The sequence below is a fragment of the Stenella coeruleoalba genome (genome assembly GCF_951394435.1).
Source record: "Stenella coeruleoalba genome assembly, chromosome: 20".
Taxonomy (NCBI): domain Eukaryota; kingdom Metazoa; phylum Chordata; class Mammalia; order Artiodactyla; family Delphinidae; genus Stenella; species Stenella coeruleoalba.
The window spans coordinates 21,394,986-21,412,608 of record NC_137166.1 but is presented as its reverse complement, the minus strand read 5'-3'; the positions used below and the strand labels follow the sequence as shown (position 1 = coordinate 21,412,608).

Below are 17,623 nucleotides of genomic sequence, written 5' to 3'. Positions count from 1 at the left end.
AGGAAATTAAAGAAGATTCAAAGAAATGGAAAAATATCCCATGCTCTTGGATTGGAAGAATTATTATTGTTAAAATGGCAATACTACCCAAAGCAATTTACAGACTTAATGCAATCCCTATCAAATTACCCATGACATTTTTCACAAAACTAGAGCAAATAATCCATAAATTTATATGGAACCATGAAAGACCCAGAATTGCCAAAGCCATCCTGAGGGGGGAAAAAAAATGAAGCAGGACGCATAACTCTCCCAGACTTCAGACAATACTACAAAGTTACAATAATCAAAACAGTGTGGTGTGGCCTTCCCTGGTGGCGCAGTGGTTGAGAGTCTGCCTGCCGATGCAGGGGATACGGGTTCATGCCCTGGTACGGGAAGATCCCACATGCTGCGGAGCGGTTGGGCTCGTGAGCCATCGCCGCTGAGCCTGCACGTCCGGAGCCTGTGCTCTGCAATGGGAGAGGCCACGACAGTGAGAGGCCCGCGTACTGCAAAAAATCAAAAACAAAAACAGTGTGGTGTTGGTACAAAAACAGACATACAGATCAATGGAACAGAATAGAGAGCCCAGAAATAAATCCACACACCTATGGTCAATTAATCTTTAACAAAGGAGGCAGGAATATAAAGTGGGAAAAAGTCTCTTCAGCAGGTGGTGCTGGGAAAGTTGGACAGCTGCATGTAAGTCAATGAAGTTAGAACACACACCATGCACAAAAATGAACTCAGAATGGCTTAAAGACTTAAACGTAAGACATGGCACCATAAAACTCCTAAAGAGAGCATAGGCAAAACATTCTCTGACATAAACTGAACAAGGTTTTCTTAGGTCAGTCTCCCGAGGCAATAGAAATAAAAACAAAAATAAACAAATGGGGGGACTTAATCAAACTTACAAGCTTTTTCACAGCAAAGGAAACCATTAAAAAAAAAAAAAGACAACCTATGGAATGGGAGAAAATATTTGCAAATGATGTGACTGACAAGGGCTTAATCTCCAAAATATACAAGCAGCTCATACAATCAACAACAAGAAAAAACAAACAACCCAATCAAAAAATGAGCAGAAGATCTTAACAGAAATTTCTCCAAAGAAGACATACAGATGGCCAATAGGCACATGAAAAGATTCTCACCACTAATTATTAGAGAAATGCAAATCAAAACTACAATGAGGTACCACCTCACACTGGTCAGAATGGCCATCATTAAAAAGTCTACAAACAACAAATGCTGGAGAGGGTGTGGAGAAAAGGGAACTCTCCTACACTGTTGATGGGAATGTAAGTTGATGCAGCCATTATAGAAAACAGTATGTAGGCTCCTCAGAAAACTAAAAATAGAATTACCGTATGATCCAGCAATCCCACTCCTGGGTATATACCTGGACAAAACTATAATTCAAAAGATACATGTACCCCTATGTTCATAGCAGCACAATAGCCAAAACATGTAAACAACCTGAATGTCCATTGACAGATGACTGGATAAAGAAGATGTGCTATACATATACAATAGAATACTACTCAGCCATTAAAAAGAACTAAATAATGCCATTTGCAGCAACATGGATGCAACTAGAGATTATCATACTAAGTGAAGGAAGTCAGAAGGAGAAGGACAAATACCATATGATATCATTTATATGTGGAATCTAAAATATGACACAAATGAACGTATCTACAGAAACAGAAACAACCTCACAGACATAGAGAGCAGACGTATGGTTGCCAAGGGGGAGGGGAGGAGAGGGATGGGCTTCCCAGTCTGGGGTTGGCAGGTGCAAACTATTGCATTCAGCGTGGATAAACAACAGGTCCTACTGCATAGCACAGGGAACTATATCCAATCTCCTGGGATAAACCATAATGGAAAAGAATATTTTAAAAAAAGAATGTCTCTATGTGTGTAACTGAGTCACTTTGCTGTACAGCAGAGATTGGCACAGCATTGTAAATCAACTACACTTCAATAAAAAATAAAATAAGATAAAATGCGATGCAATCCCTCCCCAAACACAACTTCTATTTGAATAAAATTCTAGCATAAGAAAACCAGAGTTTGGGAATATAAAAGTGTAGAAAATTAGAAAATTCAATGAATTTTAGCTTTGAAAGCCTCAGTGGGAGATAAAAAGGGAAAGTGATGTGATATCAGAACTCCATCAGCTGGCACATAAAGCCAGGAATGAATTAATGTTTGAATGAAGAACCATATCCCAAAATGCTTTTTAGTGGATATATTACCTGTGACAACACAAGATATATTTAGGTATATTTAATTGGGGCCAAGGAGAAAGGAGATCTTAAAAGTCTTCAATGAGCATAGGACAGAAGAAAGAAATTTATAGTATAGCATTAAATGTTATTATTAATCCAATGTTTGTAAAATGTATATATAATGTATTTATTTAAACCATTTCACCTCAACTTAGTTTATTTGGTTTTCCTATTATGTTTTAAGTTCTGAGACTTATTCTCTCAGAGTTGTGAAGAGCCTCTTGACTGGGGTGTTACTGCTATAAGTCAAAGTTGCAGGAGCACAGCCCAGCACTCGGGTTTTGCTTACCCACGTGAGCTCAAGTTCTGACAATCTATTGCTTGATATCTGAATGCTTCTCAACAAGTCATTTCACCATTCTGTGCCTCTGCTTTCTCATCTACAACATGGTGATGACAGTAAATAGTTCTAATGCATGTGATAATGAAATAATTAAATGAATTAAACTTAGTTGCTTAGTACCTGGCACTGAGTTTGGTATTATTTTTTATTAATAATAGTAGTATATAGTAATGCTTTTTCTATTGAAAATCATTGAAGTCTGTATTAATTGGGATTTTCGGTTGTAAGCAATGGAAACAGAAGTTAAGCTTAAACAAGAGAGGTGGTTATTGGCTTCCATAATCGGGGAAGGTTGTAGGTATATATGAATTGAGTCACAGGAGATGCAAAGATGCTGTCATGCTCATCATGATCTTCATCACTCTCACCATCCTCTCATGGTATTTTCCTCTCCCTCCTTTTCTCTGTCTCCCACTCCTTCTTCTCCCTCTCTCCCCTCCCAATTCCCTTCCTGCATTACTTTTCTCTCTGTATCTCCACTTCTATTTACCTATCAGTCTGATTCTCTCCTGTTTCACGTATGGTTTCTTCCTAGAGCTGGGAAAGTGGTTCTTACTAGCAATGAAACCAACCATATCCTCAAGTTTATAATGCAGAAGGAAAAGAAACCCTTGTATCCCCATAGAGGTTCCTAATTTCATGAAAGAAGCTGCCTGAGTCCAATGTTCACCATTTGTATACAACTCTGTGGACAGGCAAATGATGTAAGACAACGGGCTTCTGAGAAGCAACATGCAAGATAATCCCTGGACAAACAAATGGGGTGATCAGGCACAGCTCTCAATGGAACGGGACAGACACAACAACAGAAACCCCCTGAAAGCACCTACTATATGCAGCTGTTGTTACTACTATGCTCCCTATGACCAATAAGAGTGTCTACCCCTAACAATCTTTAATGACTTAGGAGCAGCAACTGTCCACCTCTCCTACACTAATCAATTAATATGAGCCTCCCACCCCAAATCCTCAGATATCTCAGGCTTTGAAGAACCCCAGATTACATTTGTCACCACAAAGTTAGGAAGAGCCTGGGATACACTTTGTACTGCTGTTTCATTGTCGGCATGACCCCTATAGAGCATTACTCCTTAAGACTAATAGAATATAGAATATCACTTCAGTTTTGATTTTTTTTTTTCATTTCCCTCTGCCTTGGCCACCACTGGAATTTCAAAAACTTAACTATTACAATTTTCTATCTACATTAAAAAATTAAATGCAAAGTAAGTTAGGTTAGAGTACAAGTGTTATGGTGAGAATGTTATTTTTAAAATGCATCAGTGGCTCCCACACAGTGGGGTCTTAATAAATGTTTAATAATGGCTATATTAGTTCGCTTCCTATAATTGTTTCTGCCATTAAAATGCACTTCTATCTTCTGGAGGAAAATGGCAAGTGAGAAGTGTTAAAACAATATGCCATTAAGATGGTAAAAACGACTTTTTTTCTAGCCAGAACAAATAGCTCAGGCATTTGTACTTTTTATTTTCTTATTTAATCACACATAAGTTGCGTATGTAGAGACTGAAGGATTCATCCAGTGGCATCCAACACTTCTGTCTCTCCTAGTGTTGCGATTTTGGAATAATCCATGAGGAAATCAGTTCACCAAGCACTTTCAGAGTGCCCCCAGTGAACAAATAAAGGTGTCAGGCGATGTGGGCAACACAGAGATGAAAGTGTTGAAAGTTCCTGAGAGTCGGGAAGGAAAGATTTTTGTTGAATGTAAAGCAGGTTATAAAATTTTCTGATGTGATTATTGTGTGTGTGTGTGTGTTGCTTTTATAAAGACTCACATTCATACAACATACATAAACCATGTTTTTAGAGACGCACTAGCAAGCATCCATTCAGATTAATTAATGCTCCATTCTAAACTTGATCACTTGATAAGAACAACAAATTCTTATACAATGTATTAGATAACCCATTAAATTCCTCATTCCAAAATATCGTGTCACTGTACGTGATACTGTACTTTTGTACTAACCTGCATAGACAAGTAGTCAGCTAGCTTCTCTTTTTCTGGTTCCTATTTTTTTTAAATAGCAACATAGCTGACATTCTGAAAAACAGTAAGCACTAGGAATTATGAATGACCAAAGAAACAAGGAAAACCGGACAGATCTATCACATCATATCAAGCATTATTTACTACCACCTGTTCTTGCAGGTTGGTTTGTTTCCGCCCCCCCACCCACTAATCACAGATGTGTGATGTACCCTTCTGTTTCATTTTATTTTATTGCAATCCCTAGAGTAACACACTCCTCACTTTACTGGCAATTAAACTTTCTGAGTTACTATGCAGAAGACATGAAAACAGACCTGATCTTCCAATAGGGAAGATCCTTTGTTTGAAATATTTCATGTGTTTGAAGAACCCTAAATAGTTCTTTGTATCTGGTCACATAGATGTATATGTAGATATCTGAGGCAAGAATGACAGATAGCAGCTGGGGTCAGGGTTTTTCCACACATCATTTCATAATGTTAGCTATAGGCAAACAATGGAAGGTTCTAAGCATTGATCTGATCCAATATGTGTCTTAGAAATATCACTCTGGTGATTAACCAGTGGACAAGATGGATTAGATAAGATTGCTTACAGGGTAGAAAGAATGAATGTAGAAAGCTCAGTATAGAGAAATTTTGCAAAAGCCCACACCAGACAGTAGTAGAGAAGACAGGGGATTTGAAATTTATCAAGGAGCAAACACTATTGGGAAGCTCATTGAAACCACAGTGTTCATAGGAAACCAGGCCACCCTCATTCTTATTAATGGCAAAAGATGCGACCTGACCATAGGTTAAAAAAAAAAAAGGAAGGGATGAAGATTCTGCCTTATTGTTCAAAAAATATTTGATTATTGGCCTAAATAGAACTACCACTTTAGGTTGGGGGTTGTGTAAGTTACCTATATACTACACTTATAGTCAAAAAGCCAGAACTTAATTTTGAGCAATAGTTATGATGTTATAGCCAAAACTTTAGGTGGTATAACTGTTATAGTGTTTTACATGGGTTTACATGTTTAATCTTTGCAACAAGTTTTTGAGGTGAATACTATTATTAGCATTAATATTAGGGATAAAACCAACTAATTTCACATAAAAAATGTTGCATCAAAAAAATAGTTGTGAAGGGATAATTTATCATTGTAAACTCAGACTTAGGGTATGACTGAAAATGAGTTTGCTAACCTTAGGAGATGTGAGAGTAGAGGGGAAAAAAAGTGAGGAAGGGTGGGTGTTAATTTTATTTCTACTTCAAACTTCCAATTTGAAGATAGTGATTCAAGAATTTGGGACCTTGGGTTTCTGATATGAGAAATTAAGAAATTATGCAAAATACTCTCTAAGATCATTTTTATTTTAACAATCCTATCTTTTTTTCTTCCAAATAACAAGTTATTTATGGAATAGTTTCTTGTTATTAATATTTATAATAAATGATCAATGATTCTTTAGTTTATAAACACCATATAAAGCATTTGGGAGGACTAAATGCTACATTTAATTGAATAAGTTTTCATGAAGAGCTGTTTTTACATATTATTTAGATCTTATATCCATAATATATGTGATCATTGAAAGCTGGTTGTTTACAAAACCATACAAAGAGCATAGCCAACTCAAGAGACAAAAGGGTGAAGACTATAATTTAACGAAATGCTATTTGCTAACACAGGCTAGTCATTTGTGAAGCTCCGCACGTCTCTATTAATGTCACACCGCCCTGATTATGTGCAGCACTTTGTTCCACTGAACCAAAATTTAGCCTCAGGATTCTTCTCAACACAAGGCTTTAGTAGCCATTACTAACGAGGTAGAGGTTTGCCGCATAAAATGAAACTTCATTTCCATCTAATGGGTACAATATCTATCCCGTTGAAAATGAAGCAAACATGCTTCCATACAGATGTCTCACTTAGGTACATCTGAAACTGTAAATGTTTCTGCAAACTTTTAAGAAGAACAGCTGCCCTACACTATGAAGAAGTGCTTAGAAAATTGAGTATTTTCTTCAATTCTCTCTCCACATATAACTCTCTTAAGAGCCTTTATCCTGACTCTGTTAAAAGATAAAAACCTGAGAAAACTCTCTGCTGAGAACATCTCATTCAGAGGCTGAATATCTATTTATAGGCTGGGGGAAATAATAATAATGTTACCTAGGCAGTAAGTGTTAGATTAAAAAAGGAAGCCAGTGTTCGCTTGTGTTAATGGGTCAACAGACAGACTTTAGGGCCCACCACCTGGCACATCTGGGCCTGCTGCTTCTCACACAGGCCCCATGACGCATTGGAAGGTCAGGGAAAGAAGCATCACACCTTTATTTGTCTCTGAGCTCAGAGGAGGTGGTGTTGGGCCTGAAAAGAGCTTGGAAAGTACAGCCAGGTAAATAAGGACTCATAAATTAGTTACGATGTTTGTTACTAGCTCTTGGGGATTATATAGAGGTGCTCCCCAAGCCAGCAAATAAATTAAATGAGCTGGTGTTCTAAGAAGGAAGCTAAACATGCCTCTCTGAAGGGATCATGGTGTCCTGAAGCTCCTTGGACACCATGACTTGATAGTAAAGTTGATAGGAATAACTTATCCAGAGTCGGAACATGTCCATCCAAAAGGTGGGAGGAAGTGATCTGCCATGGAGACCTAGTAAAGGAGAGTCACAGAAACACATGCTGGCAATGTGTAAAAATGTCTGTGTAAAGACATCTAGATGAGGAGGAGCCTTAATTGGTGACTGTTTTTTTAAGATAGGAGAGACGGGGGGTGGAACAGCAATTCTAGAAATCAGTGGCCTTCTTCAAATACATTCAGATAACATCTTTCAAGGAAATGGGAATGTCCCTAAATCACTAAACTATCCTTTTTCTTAAAGTCCAACCTTTACATTTCAAAGCAGGAACTTTGAAACTAAAACATCTAATCATGAATAAAAGGCTACGTCTCGAAGAATTGCCCCGACTGGATTGCTCTAGCAGTAAGAACAAATTCTTTTCATCAATACTGCTGTCTAAAAGCCAGCATTTTATGCTGAGGAGGGCAGGAGCACTTTAAATCCCAGGAGAAACTTTTCTGATTTTAATTTTTAATTAAATCGTTTCTTTCCCGCAACAAAGTAGTTTAGGGAAAGGTCATCCACAAAAAAAAAAAAAAAAAAAAAAAAAAAAAAATCATGATTTTAAGTGGAGCCAAGAGAATGAGAATAGAAAGTGTTTAAAATCTTCTCTAATCTCCCACAATACTTTTAGAGACTGAGGCAATGTTTAGTTGAAGGGAATCAGCATTTATCAAGTGCCTACTGTGTCCCAAACTCTGTGCCAGGGGTTTAACTGGCTACTGTCTCAGAACACCCATGAGGTTTGATGAGGTTTGATCCTAACTATCCTGATTTTTCAGGTGAGGGAACTAAATTTGGGTGGCTTTAAGTAATGTGCCCTTGATTGTAGACCTGAACATGGGAAGATCTAAGACTTAAACCTCAGGTTTCAGAATTCAGTACCCACTTTCTTAGGCATAATCCTTCTCAGTGAAGGAACACACAAAAGAAACTTGAACACGAACACTTAGTAATATGCACAGCCAGAATCTGATAGAAAGAAATTCAATTCCCTAAACAATTTCCTATAAAATATAACAATCAGTCCTGCCTCTTTTCTTAAATAGGAGACTACAATCCATTGGATTAATAATATTCTTCTTTTACTGATGCTTGAGGTATCTTTTTCTCAGTAAATTTATTATGTTTGAGCATGTATGCATATGTGGGTGTATAATGTTTGCTTCTAAAACAAGAGGGCCTGATATTCTTCTTCTTAGATGCCCGTTTAAATTAGCCATGGGGGAAAAATTATGAAGTGATAAATTCATGCATTCATGCATACATTCTTTTAATGTCAATAGTAGTGTGATCAGTTAACAAGGTAACACTGGTAAAATGTTTGTTTTGATGTGAAACAGAATTACATCTCACTGTTCTTTCGAAATGCAGAGAAACTTCACATTCCTATGGATGCCATTTTTAGGTTTCTAGGTACGTGGCAGCCAATCATCCATTTATAAAGGAAATTATTTTTTCTCTGGGGCAGAACTTTATTGTACACTAGAAACTTATCAATGAAATTCCAAAAGAAATTAAAATACTTATGGAACTTGGCCTGGATCATACTATGATCTTATGGATCATCATTGTCTCTACTCCAACAGGGTGCTCTGTGTGAATGGCTCTTATAAGCCAATCAGGATCACACTTATCCTTAGGAAATAGTAGCAATGCCTGTGATGCCTATAGTGCGTTCATATTTCTAGGAGTCCACTGTTTCATTAGTCTTCAAAAAAACCCCAGGAACAGTGATAATTTTTCCTCTCCAGAGAAGAAAACAGAGGACCAAAGACTTAAACTGACTGCCTAATTTGACTCTGATAGTCAGTGGAAGAGCTTTGACTTATGACATGCTCATCTTCTAAGTGTAGATCCGCAACTTCATACCACAACTACCCACAAAGAGCTCCAGCAGTTTGATCACTTGACCTACTGCTGGATGACATTGCTGTATATCGCTTATTCATTTAATGAGCAAACGCGTAAGTGCCTGCTCTGTGCCCGGGACAGTGCCGGGCACTGGGAATACTGTATTTAGCAAGCACTGTCACAATCTGAAGGGGCAGGTGAATATTAAGCAACACGAAGCCTGATTAAAGAAATATGGTCAGGTGAGAAGCTGACCAAAAGTTCGGAGAAGACATGTCTAAGGAATAAATAAATACAATTTAGTGGGAATCTGAAGAATGAATAGGCATTAACCAGACAACGTATATATACTGTGTATGGTTCAGCATGTTCTAGTCCAAAAAGGCAGAAGGAGCAAAGGCTCTGTGATATGAGTAATATGAGCTAAGGATGGAGAAGTGGGTGGGGGTCAGACTGTAACAGGTCCTCTAAGCCATTGGGATTTACCATATCTCTAAAAAATCAGTGGGACGTGACTAAAGGGTTATAACAGCTTGGGCAGAGAAAGGGTGATGTAACTACATGGTAGACTGGCAACCTCAAGAAGACTTTACCTAGTTGGGATCTTCTGAAGGTAGCAAATGATATCTCCACTTTATCCTCAACTAAAATAAGCAATATCAGATCAAAAAAATCAAGCTTTTTTTTTTTCTAACAAGGACTTAGTCTCATGTTACAAAAAGGCTGGGTAAGGCTGCAATACTTATTATCAGTCCCCAAATATTCAAGATATAAAAGATTGCATGTAATTTCAGGAGTGGAAATAATCTGAGAAAAGCTTGAGTCATAGCCCTTCCCCTTACTGGCAAGGAAACCAAGGGTCAGGGAGTGAGTTATCAGAATTCATGGAGCAAGTGAGAGTCTCTGGCTGCCTTAGCATTTTCCATTTCTAGGAAGATGTGAGCAAATTTCCAGGGGAATTAATCTCCCCTCTTCATTCTGCAGTATATGCAACCAAGATGATATGGTACCTTTAGATAACAAAGAGTAACAGCTCTCAGTTGACTGTCAAATATCCATTTCAGAAGCAGTGGGTAAATTAAATGTAGGAGGCACGTACACATTTATGTATTTCCCATATCAGAAAATGACCTTGTTAACTGTCATCTTCCCATTGAGGCATCTCCCTCAGCGTAACATATATTAAATTTATGGATACAAGGTATAAATATAGTCACTAGCCATTCATTCAGCCAGCATGTATTAGTCACAGTGTGCACAGCACCATAATTCAATTAAATTCCATTCATTTTTATAAGTATTTGAAAGGCAGCGAGAGGAAAGAACACCAGACGCAATTTTGAATCATGGTTTCAGTACTTCCTGAGTGTAATGTTAGGTGAAACATATAACTTCTGCAAGTCTCAGTTTCCTCATCAGGAAAAGGAGGATAATAACTAATGACCTCATTGTGTACAGAAACCAGTAAATGAAGTCATACTGCACCTAGTCCCTGGCACATAGTACTTAATACATGTTTCCTAAGTGCAGAGTGACTTAAAAACACTCTGGGATTTTTCACTTTTCTTTTGGTGATTCTCTGTTTCTGCACAGCTATTTTGGTATTTCTCTACTTGCGGACCTGCTTAAAACAGAACCCATCTATTCCTTGGGTGCAGCAAAATGAACCCATTACTATAAAACCGCCTCAAGGATTATGAAGTGGAATTGGAAGGCTGGGCTCTCTTTTGCCCGGTGTTGGAACACCATCCCAAGCAGGGAGGAAATACCACTCCTTTCTCGGGCACTGGAAGATTCTTCTAGACCCATTATATTTCCACCATAAAATGAAATTGACTAGAAGCCTTTACTGAATTCTTTCCTTCCACACTGTGGTTTGGCCCATGAGTGAACTGCTAACTGGCCGCTCAGTGCCCTGGACTGTTCTGCGAACCCAGAACTCAGCTCAGCTGGGGAAGCAGCAATTTCTAATTACATTACTCTTGAGTGCCAAGGACAGAGTGGCAGAATTCATGAACTGCTGGGAGAACCATTTGTGTATCATATTTCTTTGACTATGTAGCTGTTTTCCCTATGTGTCAATTTCTAGTTAGAGTTTGGGATGTGCCTGACAGTGCTCACCTTCGAAATGGGGGAGATGGCTCATATTTGAAAACTGTGCTTGCCATTTGATCAAATAGACAACCTCTTTATGTGTTTAAATATGAAGAATTCTACTGCATCGTGGTACACACACACACACAAATATAAGTGTGCTGTCTACTTATACTGCACGTTTTAAAATATACAGATGGATATAAATAAAAAGACAAGGGGTTCAGAATCAGTTGAATTTGGAATTGATCCTAAACTCAATCTGTTGCCAGCTCCATGACTTTGAGCAAGTTACTTCACCTCTCTGAGCAGGGCCAGGATGAAGGTGGTGTCAAAGAGGCACCTAGGGTGTAAAATTTAAGGAGGCACACATGACCCTGAGAATCTACTTAAATTTTGCACCCCAGGAGTCTTGCTTGTCTCATCATCATGCTGACCCTGTCTTGGAGCTTCAGAGTCTTAAGAATCAAGACATTTAAAGCACCTACTGCACTACTCAGCACAGACAGCAAGTAAATGGTGACCTTTAACCAGAAACATTCACATCTATGGGAGCCAGTGTGCCAGTTGCAGCCAAAACCACATGCAGATATTACGCGTGTCTCCCTTCCACGCTGGGGCAGGGTGGGTGTCCGTGACCACCCAGGGGTCCACCAGGAAGCAGCTACTGATGACATGGCAGGGATGTCGAGATCCAGATTAAATAGCAACATTTGGGGTTTCTGGAGCAGTCCTGGTAACCCAGGCCATGCACACTCCTCAGGGAGCCACCAAACGAAAGCAAAGGAATACCAGCGTAACATTAGGAATACTTTTCCTGCTCATTTGAGTTAATTTTAGGGAACAAATAAAATACAAATAAAATAAAACAAAACCAACATTCTGCAACAGAGCCACTGTTCATTTCTGAGGTAGTTTTTTCCTCTATAATGCACACTTGTACATACTTTGGGCTGTGTTTCATATAAAGATTTCTTTTTTGTTTCACTTAAGATTGTGTCACGACTATTACTCCATGTCATTAAATGTTTTTACACTGTAATGGTTAATGCCTGAAAAGAAGGCCATTTCATAGATGTAGCATGACTAACGAATTTTATGTTGTTGGGTTTTGAACTTAGGTTTGGAATACCTAATATTTTGATGAATATCTTGTCCTTATTTATCAGTCCACTTTTGTTTATGTATTAATATTTGTCAATGGAATTACTCATCAAATGTTATGAACATTTTTAAGGCTTCTGATGCATATTGGCAAATGTCTTTCCAAGAAAGTTGTACCAATTTACATTACCCACAGCTGGTTCTACAGTGTGTCACAAGAGGACATTTTCACTGTTCCATGCTTGGCAGTTGAGGGAACAGAACAGGTCTTAAGCTGTTTAACCAGGGACAAACCTTCTCCTACCTGTGATGGCTCTTCTCCACTCAGCTACCAGCCTGTTTTCTTAGCCGCTCTACTTGTGTTCCATATCCATGGCTATAATGTCCATGGATCTGACCGAAAAGCAGGGCGTTCTTCATAGCTTTGCTTCCCCACTCTTCTGTAAAAGCAAACAACGGTATCAAAGAGTGAGTAGGCTGTGCTGGGCACAAAACAAGGGGGAAAGCACTGCATAAAATTGACCTTATGTGCAAAGGTACAGCTGGATAAAAGGACAAAAAAGTTTCCAGGAATTAGTTAAATATGTAAACATTCAGCATCTCAAAGAGTGATGAGAAAAATGGCTGGAAAGGTTGATCTGAGTCCTTTATTTAAATTACTCTTTACTAAGCACAATGTATTTTACTTTTTAAATTCTTGTTGAAGTCTTATGGGCAAGTGTTATTATTCTCATATTAGATGAGAAAATATGTTCTATGAAGTTCGGAGAAATTCCATTCCGGCTCCCCCAGAACAATCAGCTAGTGAACCACTAAGCTTGGATTCAAACCAGCCTGACCTCTATGATCATCCTCTTTGTCTCACAATGTACTTTGGCACCAGGCAAACTAATTTGGATAGTTGGACTTAGCAAGTCAATATTTTTAATCCTTCTGATCTCGACATTGTTTTGAAGTGGTTTAGCTGGTCCAGCTCTCTCTGAAAACAATAACTGGTAACACAGTATTTATGCTCTTCCAGGCATATTTCCAAGAACATTACTTCTAAGAAGTCATTTAAACCTCGAACATCCCCACAAGGTAGGTACCATTATTAGTCTCATCTTACAGTGAGGAGGCAGAGGCCCAAAAAGGTTAAGAAATTGGTCTGTAGCTGTGAAGTAATTGCATGCGGTAATTGAGTTTATCACCCAGATCTTCATAATTATGTCCTGCTTCAGAGGTGTTCCTGGCAACACCTTACGTCCCGTTGCGGACACAGTGGTAGAATCCACAAGAGCCACCTGGACTGCACTGGTAGCATAAAAGCAATAGGTGAAACACCATAGGCCGGTTGTTTTAGACCTCGGACTTATCAAAGGTTATCAAATAAGAATAAAAAGTCAGCTGCCTCTATATCACTTGCAACTAAAATATATTCGAAGTTACCTATCTTGGTGGTGGCTTACCATCTTTCCTGTGCTGGATTTCACAAGTCTGACCTTTAGACACGTAACACTGCCTGCATCCCCATGCCCTACACCTGGCCCCTATTAGAGTGAGCACATGCTCAACATTAATTGCCTGAATAACTCCAACCGAAGAATGGCAGATGAATTTAAGCAGCGAACCATCCAACAAAGAAATTTTCATTAATATTCACAGAACTCAGAGTGCAGTAGAGCAAAGATTCAAACTGATGTTGGTTTTAACCTGGTGGTGAATACATTCCTACACTTCTTGGTGGGGTGCGGGGACAGATGGGGACAATTCTTTCATGCAACCAAAATATAGTGATTTCCCATGCTCTGGTGTGGACACAGCCAAGTTCCATCTACAACATGACCTTCAGATCCAGGTAAAAAGGTTTTAACTCCTTTAGAGACCTGGGTATATCCACATGCTGCTGCAACATTTGAGTGGAAAGTAAAAAATATGGTGCTTGTTCCAGATATTTTTTTCCTTATTGAGCATATAGATGTTTCAATGTCTTCAAGTATTGGGCAGCAAATAGCAAAAGAAAAATCCAGGTGATAGATTACATTTTTCCCTTTACATCTACACATTTTTGTGGGGCATATGAAATGGTGTGCTGCAGGGATCTATTTCTGGTTTGAATGAATAAACTAACCCATGAGTGTTTTTCTATTTTCTCCAGCAAAATAGAAAATAGCCACACACCACACAATCTCAGGGCTTGATATTTTATCTCACCTTGCCATGAAAAAGCTAGGTATATTATTTGGCAGAAAGAATAGAGGTTATTTGTAGGGTGGGGAAGGGGAGGGACAGTGTTGTTTTATCATGATATGTAGAAGATCTTTGGAAATATTTGAGAAAAGGAATAGATCATTTGGAAAGAACAAGGCTGAGGAGTCACACTGATCTTCCATTTACTAGATATGTGATGTTGAGAAAATTGCAAAACCTCTCTGATCTTTGATTGGAGGTCAGAGAGAGCAAAATTCTCTCAATTGCTGTAAGGACTAATGAGATGGCATTTGTAAAGTCCCTAGGTAGCTTATATTGACACCTCATTTCATAACACTGTTCTAACCTCTTTATATAAATCAATTCGCTTTAGCCACAAAGTAACCCTATGAGATAGGAACTGTCATTTTACAAATGAGGAAACAGAGCCTCAAAGAGGTCAAGATAGTTCTTTTGTAAATGACAGAACTGGAATTTGATCCCAGGCAACTTTACCTTGAAATCAATGTTTTTAACCATTATACCGTACCACTTCTAATATATCATAAATGATTTATAAATGCCTGCCATTTTAGGATTATCTGTTGCAGAGTTAGCCAAGTTCTCTGAACAAGTTCTTCACAATCAGAATACTCATAGGTATAATCCCTAATAGTGGCCCAAGAGGTTTCAGACTTGTGTTCCAAACATTTGATGTACCTCAAGCATGATTCACCTGAACATGAGGGAGAATACAGTATAGAAGTAGAGAACGTGGGCTTTGGAGTCTGGCTGTATTTAGGTCTAAAGCCCATTTTGCCACCTAGTAGATGAGTGGCCCAAGCTAAGCTAAGTAATGTAAGACATTGGACCTTGGATACTCAACCAAGAGAGCACCACAGAGTGTGTGTTTTAATGATGATGGGGATGGTGGGGGGCAATACTGGTATTTGAATGGGTGGGGGTCAGGGATGCAACACAACTGTCCTGTACAATGAAAAATTATCGTGCATTCTATATGACTTTTGAAAGTCCACCAGGTAGTTAGGTAGATTAAAACCTCTTTATAATTATATGTACCTAGATTCAAGTCCATTTTACATATAAACATGTGGCTTTTATCTTATTGCTTTAAAATGCACTGAATTTTTCAGAAATACACCTTCTCTGTAAATTGGGGAAGACAGATTTTTAAAATCTTACCAAGTCAATTATACTTCAGTTAAAATAAAAATATTACAAAGGGTTATTAGTTACAGAAATACCCCCTACTGGTGTGTTTTTTTGTTTTTTGGGGTTTTTTTGGCTGCATTGGGTCTTCGTTGCTGCGCGCGGGCTTTCTCTAGTGTGGCGAGCGGGGGCTGCTCTTCATTGAGGTGCGCGGGCTTCTCTCATTGCGGTGGCTTCTCGTTGCGGAGCATGGGCTCTAGGAACGTGGGCTCAGTAGTTGTGTCTCTTAGGCTCCAGAGCGCAGACTCAGTAGTTGTAGCACACGGGCTTAGTTGCTCTGCAGCATGTGGGATCTTCCCAGACCAGGGGTCGTACCCATGTCTGCTGCATTGGCAGGTGGATTCTTAACCACTGTGCCACCAGGGAAGTCCCCCTACTGGTGTTTATACTGCCAGTAAAATATATCTGTTTCAGCCTGTATTTTTGGCTGTTCCATTTATGGTGATTTTATGTATGGATATAGGTATCTTACTACTTCATTATATCTTCTTATAACGTCATGTCAGACATTATAACTTAATTATGGGGAATAGTTATTACTATTATCACAGTAGTACTTAACTTGTGCATAATAGTTATTACTTTATTGTAATCTATTATCTTTAATTTCTCTTCTGCATCACGATTAGGGCATTGCACTGATTTTATAAAAATTATGTATATAGATAATTTAGATTATTTATGAATTTCATTTCAGGATGATAAAGGGAATATTATAAAATATGTGTTATAAAAAGAGGCATTGGATCAATAGGATTTAGAATAACTACTGTCATCAGTGCTCCTGGGATTAGAAAGTCTACAGTGGCTAATGGGTTGAATGTTGGACCCTAGAATTGAATCCAAGGTCACAGAGCAAGAATTAGAACGTTTGTATTGTAGAAGTGTTGACTGCATTAGAACTCTGACTCTGAGCAGGGTTTCCCCACACTAGTTTTTCTGGTAACCCATGAGCACATATAAAGAGCCTTTGGGTTTGGGAAGGAAAGCTGAGGTTAACATGCAAAGTTTGAGTACCCTAATATGTCATTTCTATTGGTGGTTTTGTTTGTTCATAGCCCTAAATTAATTTCTTAAGTTTGTTCATTCAGCTTGGAGCTCTATGAAGGAAGAAGATAAAACACAGTAATTAGCTTATTGCCCTGTCATTATTGAAAGCCTGTGATGGCAGTCCCTAGAGGTATCTTCCCTTTGTGTAACACTCTTGGAAGAAAATGTTACTTTATACATAGCTTAATTTTGCTTGTTTTATGGAATGCCACATGATTCTGCCACCAAACTGTGGGTTAGGACAGGCAGCGGCACCCTCCCCTTAGCTTTAGATGAGTGAATTGAGTCTCTTAGCTTCACCACAATCACCATGGTTCAGAAAAATATCTCAGTAAATTTAAGCCATTGATTGACAAAGCAAATTCCATCAAAATCTGCAACAATCCTCCAACACATAGATGATAAAATTCAGATTCTCTAGAATGGCGCTTGAGCCCTGTCCTATGATTCCCCCATTGATTCAGCCTCATCTCCCATCCCATCTCCTCCAGGTCCAATCCAGCCACACAAACTATAGGAGATGCATTACCCAACATGACCTCCCATCTAAACTGTTTCCAACACTGGGTTTCCTAGACTACTCAATGTTAAATTTACCCTCAATATTACCCTCAATATTAAAGACCCAGCTCAAATGAGAAGCATTCCTATTTCATCACCTTTCTTACCTTTCCCCTCCATATTCCAATGTCTCCCCACCATATCACTTGTTACTTTAGAGTGTCATTAGTGATGAGCCTATTTCTGTGGACCCGACCCAATCAAGTAGTTTTTCAAAGGAAAATACTTTTCATACTTATCTTGTATTTCTAGAGTCAAGAACAGAGTTTGGGACATTGCAGCTTGGTCCTATTCAGTGAAGAGAGT

General features: G+C 38.6%; 1 long non-coding RNA gene across 1 annotated transcript in view; it reads left to right on the top strand.

Moving 5' to 3' along the window:
- The window catches only part of LOC307179511, a 490,390-nt gene extending 477,006 nt beyond the window's left edge, over nucleotides 1-13,384 (top strand). The window contains exon 7 of the long non-coding RNA XR_013825417.1: nucleotides 13,329-13,384. This is a non-coding gene — a long non-coding RNA (uncharacterized lncRNA). The remainder of the gene's footprint in view (nucleotides 1-13,328) is intronic.
- Nucleotides 13,385-17,623: the final 4,239 nt, after the last annotated feature.